Raw genomic sequence first — 13,547 nt, 5'->3', positions numbered from 1 at the left:
TGAACCCCTGACACTACCCCTTGCAAATACCTATCCTTCCATTTTCTAAAGGCTCCCCCTGACCTGCCAAAGGGCAGCAAGCAGGGGGCATTCCTGGCCTGGAAGCTTAAGTTGCCAATGTGTCTATTTCAGGTATAGGCAAACTCGACCCTCCAGATGTTTTGGGACTACAACTCCCATCATCCCTAGCTAACAGGACCAGTGGTCAGGGGTGATGGGAGCTGTAGTCCCAAAACATCTGGAGGGCTGAGTTTGCCTCTGCCTGGTCTATTTGTTTATTTTGCTGGAAGTAGTGTGGTGCAGTGGTTAGAGCTCTGAGCTAGGGCCTGACTGACTAGGGTTGACTTTGCGCTGCTCATTGTCTCTACCTACCTCACAGGGTCGTTGTGAAGATAAAATGAGTTGGGGAGGGGAGAAACATGCAGGACACCTTGAGTTCCTCAGATGAAAGGTGCAATATAAATGCAGTGATAAATAAGCAATAATATATATATATATATATATATATATATATATATATATATATATATATACACACACACACACACACACACCTGTGACCTATGTAGAAATAAGCCATGGAATAATTGTATGGGTTTGTTCCTGTAGCTTAAAACCTGTATCCTAGGACTTGGCTACAGTAGTAAAAAAAATATTTTAAAAACATTATAAATGTGTTATAACAGTGTGACACCAGATGGCGCTGTAGAGCTGAAATCAGAACTCTATGAAATTTTCCATTGTGAGCTTTAAAACGTTCTGTTCTCCTCCCCAGAGCATTTTCAGAGCGTTTTTTTTTTATAGCTGTGTAGATGCAGCCCTAGAAGACAAGCCTTCCTCCCTGTAAAAATAAAACCAAATTAAATTAAAAACCTTACGTCCTTTTGATTAAGCGGGCTGTGGCAAAAGGATGTTTGGGTTCATTTTGACATCGGTTGGGAGCCACCACACAAAACAGACAACTCTGGCTACAAGGCCTCTTTTTCCAGGACTGGTCCTCTTTTTCATGGGCAGAGTCGTCATGGCAATCCATGGTTAAAAGCAGAAGTCGGCAAATGTGTCCTCTTTTTTTGCTATGATATGGCAGCCCAAGATGCTGCAATAAACATTTCCAGGGGGGTTGGACTAGATGATCCTCAGGGTTCCCTTCCAACTCTATGATTCTTTGATTTAAAAGGGCCACAAGTCTCTTTGGGGTCCTCCAGGTGTCCAATTTATTCAGCACTCATCCAGATTTGCCTTTGCGAAGCTTAGACGGTCCACGGTCTTTGCTGAGCATTTTGTTCTGATTTGTTTACATGACAACGAACATTCATCCTGATTTGCCTGAGGAGTACTGTTTGCACTTTTAATCATCTGTGCACCCCACACTTTGCTTTGCTTTTTTTAAAAAAAATGTATTATTATTTTATTAAACGATAAAACAGACAGTACATATGAAAAAAAGGAGGACAGACATTGACAACAACCAAAAAAATAGTATGACTTCAGTACAAGGAGTTTGGGATGATAAAATGAAAAAGCTATTTAAAAAAATCAGGAGAAAATGAAGTGAATATAGTTATAAAGTTATAAATGAGGTGCAGAAACACAACATTGAACGGAAAAGGGGGGGGGGAAGGGAAAGGTTTTTTTTCCAGTCAGAGCTCACCAGACCTCAGGGCAGGAACCTCTTTTCCTAGAAAAATAGGACTGGTCTTGCCTGTTGACAGATGCCCACAAATAAAATAATATTTCAAAGGGCTCTGCCACCAGTGTGACTGCATTGCCGTAGTAAATAACTAACCTCCAGATACGTAAAACCGGAAATATCAGTATCTCCCTTAGCTGCGTGAAGATTACAGGTCAATTTCTTTGAGACAGCAATGAACTTAACTTTCTTGAACCTGTTATAGAGGCATTTTTCCAGCCCTCATCCCACACTTAGCAAGGCATTTTCTTGTCACTTTCAAATTGAAAAAAGAAAAAAGAAAATCCGGTCTTTTTCAAAAGCAGACTTGTTGGCGCTAGGGAAACGTAGCGCTTGAGTGCGCCAAACTAACGTTCCCAGGCGCACTGGAATTCCCAGCCCCCTTCACTCCGCAAAGTTATGATACTGACAATCTGGAGGCCTCCTCCTTTGTTGAATTAGTTGCTAATGCGAAAATAAATAAATGTGGGGGTCTGCCGCTGTATACGAACATGCGTGTGGGGAGGAGGACTGCCAAGCTGGGTCTTTGACCCGGGTGAAATAAAGCCTAGTTTCTTCCCTGCCTGCAGTCAGGAGACCCAAGCAATGTTGGTGGTGATGGCGGCAGATGGGACACCCACCATGTTTGCTCGGAAAGAACTGATAACCTCCCCCTTTCCTCAACGCTCGCTTATTAAAGATGACCTTTCGCCTCTCTAAAATTTCAAAGCTGGCATTCTGAGGGCTGAACAGACTGTGCGCCATATGTAATGTGACCTCGCTCTCTGTTGTGCTGGAGCGTTGATGGCACCACTAATGGGGGGTGAAAGGTCCTCCCCCCCCTCTCTCTCTGCAACTCTCCCTGACTCACCAAGTCTGAATTAAGGTTATCTCCCTCCCCTTCCCCAACAGGCCAGCTTCATTGAACAAATGGAGGGGCCTGTCTGGAAGCACTTAAAAATATATTTTTTAAAAAGGGGGGGAAAATGTGGCATGCTGGTTTGCTTCTCATCACAGCTCAATGACAAGAGTGCGCAACATGGCCGGGACTGGGGTGGGGGTGGGGATATATTTGTTTTCTCGCAGGATGCAAAGAGCGTTAAGTCAACAAGGCCTCCGATGCAAATCTCAAAGAGCATTCAATCAGGCATCCCTGGGAGCGGCTGGCTCTGGAGAGAATGGATTAAACAAATCGCAAGATCCAGGTGTGTTGCTATACGTTTTTTGTTTTTTGCTGTTGTTGTTTTGCAGGAGAAAGAAGTCTGTGGATGAAAGCAGGCTGACCCACCCTTGCTCGGTTTAAACTCTGAAACTGTTAGCAAAGGAAATGAAGGGAGAGAAAAGAAAAGCATTCATTGCCTTGACCCTTCTTTTATCCATCCTTTCAGATTTAGGTAACAGTTAAAGGACCCCTGGAAGGGACGCGGGTGGCGCTGTGGCTTAAACCACAGAGCCTAGGACTCGCCGATCAGAAGGTTGGAGGTTCGAATCCCAGCGACAAGGTGAGCTCCCGTTGCTCGGTCCCTGCTCCTGCCAACCTAGCAGTTCAAAAGCACATCAAAGTGCAAGTAGATAAATAGGTACCACTCCAACGGGAAGGTAAACGGTGTTTCTGTGCGCTGCTCTGGTTCGCCAGAAGTGGCTTAGTCATGCTGGCCACATGACCCGGAAGCTGTATGCCGGCTCCCTTGGCCAATAAAGCGAGATGAGCGCCGCAACCCCAGAGTCGGTCACGACTGGACCTAATGGTCAGGGGTCCCTTTAACTTTACCTAAAGGACCCCTGGACGGTTAAGTCCAGTCAAAAACGACTATGGGGTTGCGGCGCTCATCTCACTTTCAGGCCAAGGGAATCGGCATTTGTCCACAGACAGTTTTCCAGGTCATGTGGCCAGCATGACTAAACTGCTACTGGCGCATGGAGGACCATGATGGAAACCAGAGCGCATGGAAACACCGTTTACCTTCCTGCTGCAGTGATACCTATTTATCTACTCGCACTGGTGTGCTTTCGAATTGCTAGTTTGGCAGGAGCTGGGGCAGAGCAATGGGAGCTCACCCCGTTGTGGGGATTCAAACCGCCGACCTTCCAGTCGGCAAGCCCAAGAGGCTCAGGGGCTATGCTTTCAGTATGACTGACAATGGGCAAGTTCGTTGATTTCATTGGGTCTATTTTGAGCATGATTAGCATTTGGCTGTCACCCTAGATCTTGAATGGGATTTCAAGTCCATCTAAGTCAGTCACTGGTTCAGGCTGAAATAAAAACAACAAGAATAGCATTTATATTGCTATACATTTCAAGTATTCTGACTATGTTATATTATTATGGTAATGATAATAATTACCATATTGGTAATTATAATTTTGGTAATTATAATATTGGTAATTATAATTACCTTTATGGTAATGATAATTGCCAACAAAGGTCCGTATAGTAAAAGCTATGGTTTTCCCAGTAGTCAGGTATGGAAGTGAGAGCTGGACCATAAAGAAGGCTGAACGCTGAAGAATTGATGCTTTTGAATTCTGGTGCTGGAGGAGACTCTGGAGAGTCCCATGGACTGCGAGAAGATCCAACCTCTCCATTCTGAAGGAAATCAGCCCTGAGTGCTCACTGGAAGGACAGATCCTGAAGCTGAGGCTCCAAGACTTTGGCCACCTCATGAGAAGAGAAGACTTCTTGGGAAAGACCCTGATGTTGGGAAAGATGGAGAGCACAAGGAGAAGGGGACGACAGAGGACAAGATGGTGGGACAGTGTTCTCGAAGCTACCAGCATGAGTTTGACCAAACTGGGGGAGGCAGTGGAAGACAGGAGTGGCTGGCGTGCTCTGGTCAATGGGGTCACGAAGAGTTGGACACGACTAAACGACTAAACAACAACAACAATAATTACTATTAATTAGACCTATTAAGATAAGATGCCTGTTACTTAAAGGTCTCCAAGTGACTTAACAATACATTTAAAAACATAGAATTGTAGAGTTGGAAGGGACCCTGAGGGTCATCTACTCCAACCCCTTGCAAGGCAGGAATATGCAGCTGTCCCGGGGATTCGAACCTGCAACCTTGGCATTATCAGCACCACACTATAACCTACTAAGCTATCCAGGTCTAAACATAAATACATCAGAACTTTAGCAGAATACAGACAACACGCAAACACACAATTTATTTGCACTATTTCTATATGGCTTAATAGGTAAAACAACTCTCTAAGCAGTGCACAGAAAACTAAAGCAACAACAGACCACTTAAACAACAACAAATATTACAAAATTGCACTTTAATTCTAAGTTACTAATCATTATAAATCAGTATTGATTCATTTTCCTTCCAACACCCCTCCTCTCTTAGCTTCCTGGCTCTCATCCAGGACTCCACCCATCCAGCCTGGGTCTCTCTCAGGGTCCAGACTCGATCTCAGAGGACCCACAAAAACCTCACAAAGAGGAAGATTCCTGGAACCAGCTGACATCGCCCAGACATCTCAGAGCGGCTTAAGAATCCATCGCTCTTCCCGGGAAAACTCAGGGGAAAGTAGCTCTTCTGTATTTTGAAAAAAACATTTATTCAAAACTTACAATACAATACAGTTACAATACAATACATTTTCAATCAATATATTCCCTCTACAGACATATCTGTGATGATGGTGGCATTAAAATAGCCTGTTCTTCTTCAATAAAAGAGAAAAAGGGAGACCAGATTGCGTCAAAGGAATCTTTTTTGGAGATGCCTTTGGTTAGTTGCTGGTGGTATGTGAGGTGTTCTGATAGAGCAATGCTCCAGATGTTATTAAACCAAGCCTCTACAGTCGTACCTTGGTTCTCAAACTCCTTGCGACTCGAGCGTTCTGGCTCCCAAACGCCGCAAACCCAGAAGTGAGTGTTCCGGTTTGTGAACGTTTGTTGGAACCCGAACGTCCGACGTGGCTTCCGTGGCTTCCGATTGGCTGCAGGAAGCTCCTGCAGCCAATCAGAAGCAATGCCTTGGTTTTCGAATGTTTTTGGAAGTCAAACGGACTTCCGGACTGGATTCCATTTGAGAATCAAGGTACGACTGTATTGGTGTTTTAGAAGTTTCCTTCCATTGTTGGGCAAAAACTAGTCTAGCTGCTGTGAACAGGAAGGAAAACATAGCTCTTTCAGGGGAATGGCGGTTTTCCTAACAATGCTCAGCACCCTTAACATGCGACAGCTCCCAGATTTCTTTGGCTCTCTAAAGTGGGATCATAGTGTTTTAACCAGGGGTGTCAACTTGAATGAAATACAGTGGATGCTGGGGTTGCGAACGTGATCCGTGCGGGATGCACGTTCGCAACCGCAGCGGTGCATCTGCACACGCACAGGTTGCGATTCAGCGCTTCTGCGATTTAGCGCTTCTGCACATGCGTGACTGCCGAAACCCGGAAGTAACCCGTTCCGGTACTTCCGGGTTTCGGCGGTCCGTAACCCAAAAAAACGCAACCTGAAGCGTCTGTATCCCAAGGTATGATTGTATTGTAGAGGCCCGGGCAAGCCCCGCCTCACATCATTGCTCACATGACACAGTGCACAAACACCATTTGAGTAGCAATGCCCATCAACAGGACCCTCACTTTCCTCTCCTGATGCTGCCTTGCAGCATAGATACACTTTATTTCCTGACTTTGCCCTGCCACTTCTATGAGCAGAGCACCATAGATCTATTTCCGTACAGAGATGCACCAAAGCTCAACCCCCACCCACCACCCAACGCAGTTTTCCAAGGCATAAAAACACACGCTCCTCTACCTTCACCCCCCCACCTCTCTATCACAAACAGGAAAAATAGGGGGGGGGACTGTCTCGCACCGCTTTGGGCAGACAGGAGATCAAAGGCGTCAAGGGGGGCGCAGCAGACAGATCGGTTCCTTTTAGTGCGCAATATTATTAGCAGAGCAATCCGCATTTTCACGGGGCATTTGTTTTTGTTGCTCTCCAGCCGCCTCCCCTCCAATTTCTCAGCATAATGGAATTTGCAGTAACCTGACACACGGATAAGAGAGACTTTCATGAGGGCTCCCCCCCAACCCCCACTTTGCAAAATAAGATAATGCATTTCGAATTAGGTTTTAGCAAAGCCTGTAGACAAATTGGGCCACGAGCGCCTGCTGGATTGATCGCCACTGGATGGGGCTGGGAAAGAACTCTGTCTTGGCAATTTGGGGTGCAAACATGCGCAGAGTTTTTCCTTGGAATGGGCCTGGGTTAGGGCCATTGTTGTTGTTTAGTCGTTTAGTCGTGTCCGACTCTTCGTGACCCCATGGACTAGAGCACGCCAGGCACCTCTGTCTTCCACGGCCTCCCACAGTTCGGTCAAACTCATGCTGGTAGCTTCGAGAACACTATCCAACCATCTCGTCCTCTGTCGTCCCCTTCTCCTTGTGCCCTCCATCTTTCCCAACATCAGGGTCTTTTCCAGGGAGTCTTCTCTTCTCATGAGGTGGCCAAAGTATTGGAGCCTCAGCTTCAGGATCTGTCCTTCCAGTGAGCACTCAGGGCTGATTTCCTTCAGAATGGATAGGTTTGATCTTCTTGCAGTCCATGGGACTCTCAAGAGTCTCCTCCAGCACCATAATTCAAAAGCATCAATTCTTCGGCGATCAGCCTTCTTGATGGTCCAGCTCTCACTTCCGTACATCACTACTGGGAAAAGCATAGCTTTAACTATACGGACTTTTGTTGGCAAGGTGATGTCTCTGCTTTTTAAGATGCTGTCTAGGTTTGCCATTGCTTTTCTCCCAAGAAGCAGGCGTCTTTTAATTTTGTGGCTGCTGTCACCATCTGCAGTGTTCATGGCCATAGGAAGCGGCTACTCCTGGATGGCAGCAAGGAGTCTCTCCCAGACATACCTGGAGACGCCAGGGATTGAACCCATGAGCTTCTGTACGCAAGGCGGATGCTCTGCCACTGAACTAGGAAGCTGCTTTATACAGAGTCACACCACTGGTGCAGGTAGCAATAATAATAATAATAATAATAATAATAATAATAATTTATTATTTATACCCCGCCCATCTGGCTGGGTTTCCCCAGCCACTCTGGACGGCTTCCAACAGAATATTAAAATACAATAGTCTATTAAACATTAAAAGCTTCCCTAAACAGGGCTGCCTTCAGATGCCTTGTAAAAGTTTGGTAGTTATTTTTCTCTTTGACATCTGGTGGGAGGGCGTTCCACAGGGCAGGTGCCACTACCGAGAAGGCCCTTTGCCTGGTTCCCTGTAACTGGGCTTCTTGCAGCGAGGGAACCGCCAGAAGGCCCTCGGCACTGGACCTCAGTGTCCGGGCAGAACGTAGCTGGGTACTGACTTCACTTAGGAACATATAAACATAAGAAGAGTCTGCAATATCAGGGACCATGCTTTCAGTAAATTAGCCCATGAGACTTGCAACGGCAAACAAAAGTCGTTTTTCAAAAAGTGGGGCCAAAAAGCCATACAATTATGCGTGTGTGTGTGTTATTAGATTAGTTATTGGTTTTATTCTGTGTTTTTATGTTGCAAACAGCCCTGGGATCTTTGGATGATGGGAAAGTGTCTGAATTTAATAAATAAAACAAAAAAACCAGCTTGGTTCAGTGTCCTGTTCTTACAACAGCCTAACCAGGTTCCGTTGCAGAAAACCTCAAACCAGACCTGACTGAGACCTACCTATGGTGGAGTTTGGTGCCTCAAATTTCAGAAGCCCCTCAAAGGGGTGGAAGGAAGAAGAAGCTCCGACAACAACAGACTAGCACAATAAACTACAAGAATTTGCTGAAATGGCGCAGTTGACAAATAGCCTGAGAGGCAATTCAAAACAAAAATTTATGGAAAAATGGGATAGATACAAGATATATATTCAAAAATATAGTAAAGGTTCGATATCTATGCTAGCATTCGATTGACGGAGAGAAAGTGAGCTAAGAAACAAGATTAAGGGCACATATTTATATAGGAATGTATTAGATAAAATGTAAGGAAATATACAATAAGAGTACCTTCGTTTGTAAAAAAAAAGAATATGCAACGAGATTGATAGGAAGTCCGTAGTGTTGGTACAAATATTATTTTGAAATGGCTTTATGTCTTTCTTTTTTCTTTTTTCTTTCTTTAGGTACATAAATTTAGTATATAAACTTTGTATACATGTTGGAAATTATATTATAATATGCCCTGTAATGAGAATGTATACATATGTGACATAAGAACGTTAATAAAAAAATTCAGAAACCCCTGATGCGATACTAAAATTTGAGGGGGGGGCAGGTCTCTTGTGCTCTGTTTCACACTACAGTGGTACCTCGGGTTACATACACTTCAGGTTACATACACTTCAGGTTACAGACTCCGCTAACCCAGAAATAGTACCTCGGGTTAAGAACTTTGCTTCAGGGTGAGAACAGAAATCGTGCTCCAGCAGCAGGAGGCCCCATTAGCTAAAGTGGTGCTTCAGGTTAAGAACAGTTTCAGGTTAAGAATGGACCTCCGGAACGAATTAAGTACTTAACCCGAGGTACCACTGTATCGTTGCAGCGTGCCCTGTGGTGCTGGCGCCCAGGGCGGCTTGACGGGTCGCAGTGGCGTAGCGTGGGGGGTGCAGGGGGGGCCGGCCGCACTGGGCGCAACATCTGGGGGTTAGGGTTAGGGGGCGCAAATCCACGGGTTAGGGGGCGCAAATCCACGGGTTAGGGGGCGCAAATTACTTGCCTTGCCCCGGGTGCTGACAACCCACGCTATGCCACTGATGGGTCATGCTACCCTAAAACTGTCTCTTGGTCCTACAACACTCTGCCTGCCTGCAGCTTCCAGCAACTGGTATCAGGAAGTGTTCCTGCCTCTGACTGTGGAGGCACAGTGCAGCCATCGTGGTGAGTAGCTGAGAGCCTTCTCCGCCTCTGTGTATTTGTCCCATCCACTTCTAAAGCCCTCAAGGTTGATTGCCATCCCTGCCTCCTTTAAAGAGTGAGTCCCAGGGTTCAGCTAGGCTAACCCAGCACTAGCCCAGGTTTGTTGGAAGAATAAACTGGGATAACCCCATGAACATATTGACTAGGTCAGGGATGGGGGACTTGTGCTCCTCCTCCAGATGTTGTTAACTCTCCTTCATCAGAGGTTTTCGAGCAGAGGGTGGATGACCATCTGTCACAAATGCTTTAGGTGAATTTCCTGCTTTGCAGGGGGTTGGACTAGATGACCCCGAGGATCCCTTCCAATTCTACAACCGTATTGTTTTTAACACTCGATTGGGAGCTGCCCAGAGTGGCTGGGGAAACTCAGACAGATGGGCGGGGTATAAAGAATAAATTATTATTATATTATTATTATTATACGATGCTTTCTATCCAAATGCGATTTTGGTTTTAAATGCAGTGTAAGGAGTCTCTTTGGGAGTATATTGTATTTTTTAAATGGGGTATCAGAGTTTTTAAGGGGCTAACCAGGTTGGGTAGTGATGTATGGAAGTGAGAGCTGGACCATAAAGAAGGCTGATCACCAAATAATTGATCCATTCTGAAGGAAATCAGCCCTGAGGGCTCACTGGAAGGACAGATCCTGAAGCTGAGGCTCCAATACTTTGGCCACCTCATGAGAAGAGAAGACTCCCTGGAAAAGACCCTGATGTTGGGAAAGATGGAGGGCACAAGGAGAAGGGGACGACAGAGGACGAGATGGTTGGATAGTGTTCTCGAAGCTACCAGCATGAGTTTGACCAAACTGCGGGAGGCAGTGGAAGACAGGAGAGCCTGGTGTGCTCTGGTCCATGGGGTCATGAGGAGTCGGACATGACTAAACGACTAAACAACAACAACCAGGTTGGGATAGCTGGGATAGCAGGCTTGTTGGTTTTTGAACGTCTTATGTAGATTTTTTCAATTTCGTTGTTCTGTATGGGACAATGACAATAAGGATTATCGTATTGTATCGTATCGTATGATTCTATGATTCTAATTCTCAGCATCCCAGACTGTTGGCCAACGACATCTGGAGGGCCCAGGTTTCCCATCCATGGTCTAAAAGCCAGAATGAATTTGAACCCAGACTCCAGTGCATTATGTGCGCTGGGCCAGGACAAATAGGTCCAACCAGGAGAAAAAGATTATGTGCAATAGCCCTGCCAAATTCCAATCAAGGTGTGACCCTTGTGAGAATATAAAAATTGACCATAATTGCTTTAGCCCACAGGCTTGCGCTCCATGCTGCCTCCTAGTGCCAGAGTCAAGGAATTAAACATTACTTCAAACCATAGAGAGATCTGCTGCCTCTTTATATATATATATATATTTAAAATAGTTAACATTTTGCTAGTAAAGTGGAGCATCAAGTGGGCATAGTCCTCAACAGTGGCCAAGTTGTCTTGGCGTCTGAAACAAAGAAACCTGCAAGCACATGCACCTCTCCCTAGCATAGATTGCATAGAATTGTAGAGTTAGAAGGGACCCCCAAAGGCCATCTAGCTCAACCCCCTTCAATGCAGGAATCTCAGCTAAATAGTCCCTGACAGCTGGTCATCCCACCTCCAATGAGGGAGAGTCCACAACCTCCTGTAGGAATCCGTTCCACTGGTGTACGGCTCTTGCTATCAGAAAGTTCGTCCTAATGTTCAGTCAGAATCTCCTTTCTTGTAACTTGACCCCATAGAGTTGGGTCCTACCCTCTGGAGCAGGAGAAAGCAAGTTTGTTCCATCTTCCATGTGGCAGCCCTTGAGATATTTGAAGATGGCTATCATATCTCTTCTCAGTCGCCTCTTTTCAATGCTAAACATACCCAGCTACTTCAACCATTCCTCATAAGGCTTGGTTTCCAGATCCCTGAACATCTTGGTCACCCTCCTCTGCATAGCTGTCAAGTGTCCCTTATTTGAAGGGACAGTCCCTTATTCCAGCGCCATGTCCCGCTGCTGTCCCTTATTGATGGATGTCCCTTAAATGTCCCTTAAATGATGTCCCCTAAATTTCAAAGGAAGCAGCTCCTCTCCTTCTTTCCCTGCCGGCCAGGGAGGAGGGAGGCTCCAACTGTGTTGCTTGGCTGTGTTGCTCACCCAATAAGAAGTCTAAGAACGACTGGGGGTGGAGCTTGCATGCCTTGTGTGTGGCTAGTTAATGCAAGCTGAGTTGGTTTTTGAATGCTGGACGCCATTTTGTTGCATGTGCTGCTGCAAACTTTGCAGTGCAAAGCCAGGCCGGGGAGCCATCTTAAGTTGAGGCTGCATAGGCCTTGTGGTGCATGTGATTCAGATTCTATTCAGTTGAACCTCTGGTTACAAAGTTGGTTGGACAGTGTTCTCGAAGCTACCCAGCATGAGTTTGACCAGACTGCAGGAGGACAGGAAGACTGGAGTGCCTGGAACAGGTGAGGCTGCAGGTCCCTTATTTTGGCTGCTGGTCCCTTATTTTCAAGGCTGCTGGTCCCTTATTTTCAAATCTGTAAGTTGACAGCTATGCTCCTCTGCACACCTTCCAGCTTATCAACATCCTTCTTAAATTGTGGTGCCCAGAACTGGACACAGTATTCCAGGTGTGGTCTGACCAAGGAAGAATAGAGTGGTACTATGACTTCCCTTGATCTGGACGCTATACTTCTGTTGATGCAGCCTAGAATAGCATTTGCCTTTTTTTGCTGCTGCATCACACTGCGGACTCATGTTAAGCTTGTGGTCGACCAAGACCCCTAGATCCTTTACTACTACTTCTTCTTCTTCTTCTTCTTCTTCTTCTTCTTCTTCTTCTTCTTCTTCTTTGTCATCATCATCATCAAAAATTAAATACATTAATACATACTACATTAATACATAATCAAAATTAAAACAAAAACAAACCAAATAACCCCACTGTCCCCCACTAGTAAGCAAGGTGTTCCCCATCTTCTGTTTATGCATCTGGTTCTTCCTGCCTAAGTGCAGATCCTTACAATTGTCTCCACTGAAATTCATTTTGTTACTCTGGGCCTAGTTCTCCAATCAGTTAAGGTCCTCTTGCCTCTTGATTCTAACTTCTGCAGTATTACCTGCCTCTCCCAGTTTGGTGTCATTTGATGAGCACCCCCTTTTGGTGCTTCCTACCATGAAAGGGATGCAGGTGGCGCTGTGGGTTAAACCACAGAGCCTAGGACTTGCTGATCAGAAGGTTGGCGGTTTGAATCCCCACGATGGGGTGAGCTCCCGTTGCTCGGTCCCAGCTCCTGCCAACCTAGCACATCAAAAGCACGTCAAAGTGCAAGTAGATAAATAGGTACTGCTCTGGCGGGAAGGTAAACAGCATTTCTGTGCGCTGCTCTGGTTCACCAGAAGCGGCTTAGTCATGCTGGCCACATGACTCGGAAGCTGTACGCCGGCTCCCTCGGCCAATAAAGCGAGATGAGCACTGCAACCCCAGAGTCATCCGCGACTGGACCCTAACGGTCAGGGGTCCCTTTACCTTTACCATGAAAGAAATTTGAAGCTGTTGCTAAGGGAAGCTTTTTCTTCAGGGGCTACTCTTTTCACGCCTGCAGGGTTGTTGTTGTTTTTATGTCAGTGCATCTCTTTATTTAAATCAGTAGGCATTGATTTAGTAGGCATCGGTCCACCCAACTCAAGACCATCTGCTACACTGATGGGCATTGGCTTTCCAATGTTTGCTAGCTGTACCTGAGGATGTTGGGGGTTCAGCCTGGAACCTGCATTCAAAGCAAATGCTGTACCAATGAGCTCTACTAGACAGGACCTTTTCAGTGTTGGCACCACACTTGCATTATTCCCTCCAGTTGGAAGCCTCTCTCTCCTCCTGCTTTGAAACTAGCACTGAAACTCTTTTCAGTCCTGTCCGTCATTTTACAATTTGTTGCTTTTTATTGCTCTCTTCTTGCATTCAGTGATACTGCTGTCTGTCTCCT

Source organism: Podarcis liolepis, assembly GCF_965112155.1.
Source record: "Podarcis liolepis genome assembly, chromosome: 1".
NCBI classification, from domain to species: Eukaryota; Metazoa; Chordata; class Lepidosauria; order Squamata; family Lacertidae; genus Podarcis; species Podarcis liolepis.
The sequence above is the reverse complement of the archived record's forward strand: the minus strand, read 5'-3'. Positions refer to the sequence as shown.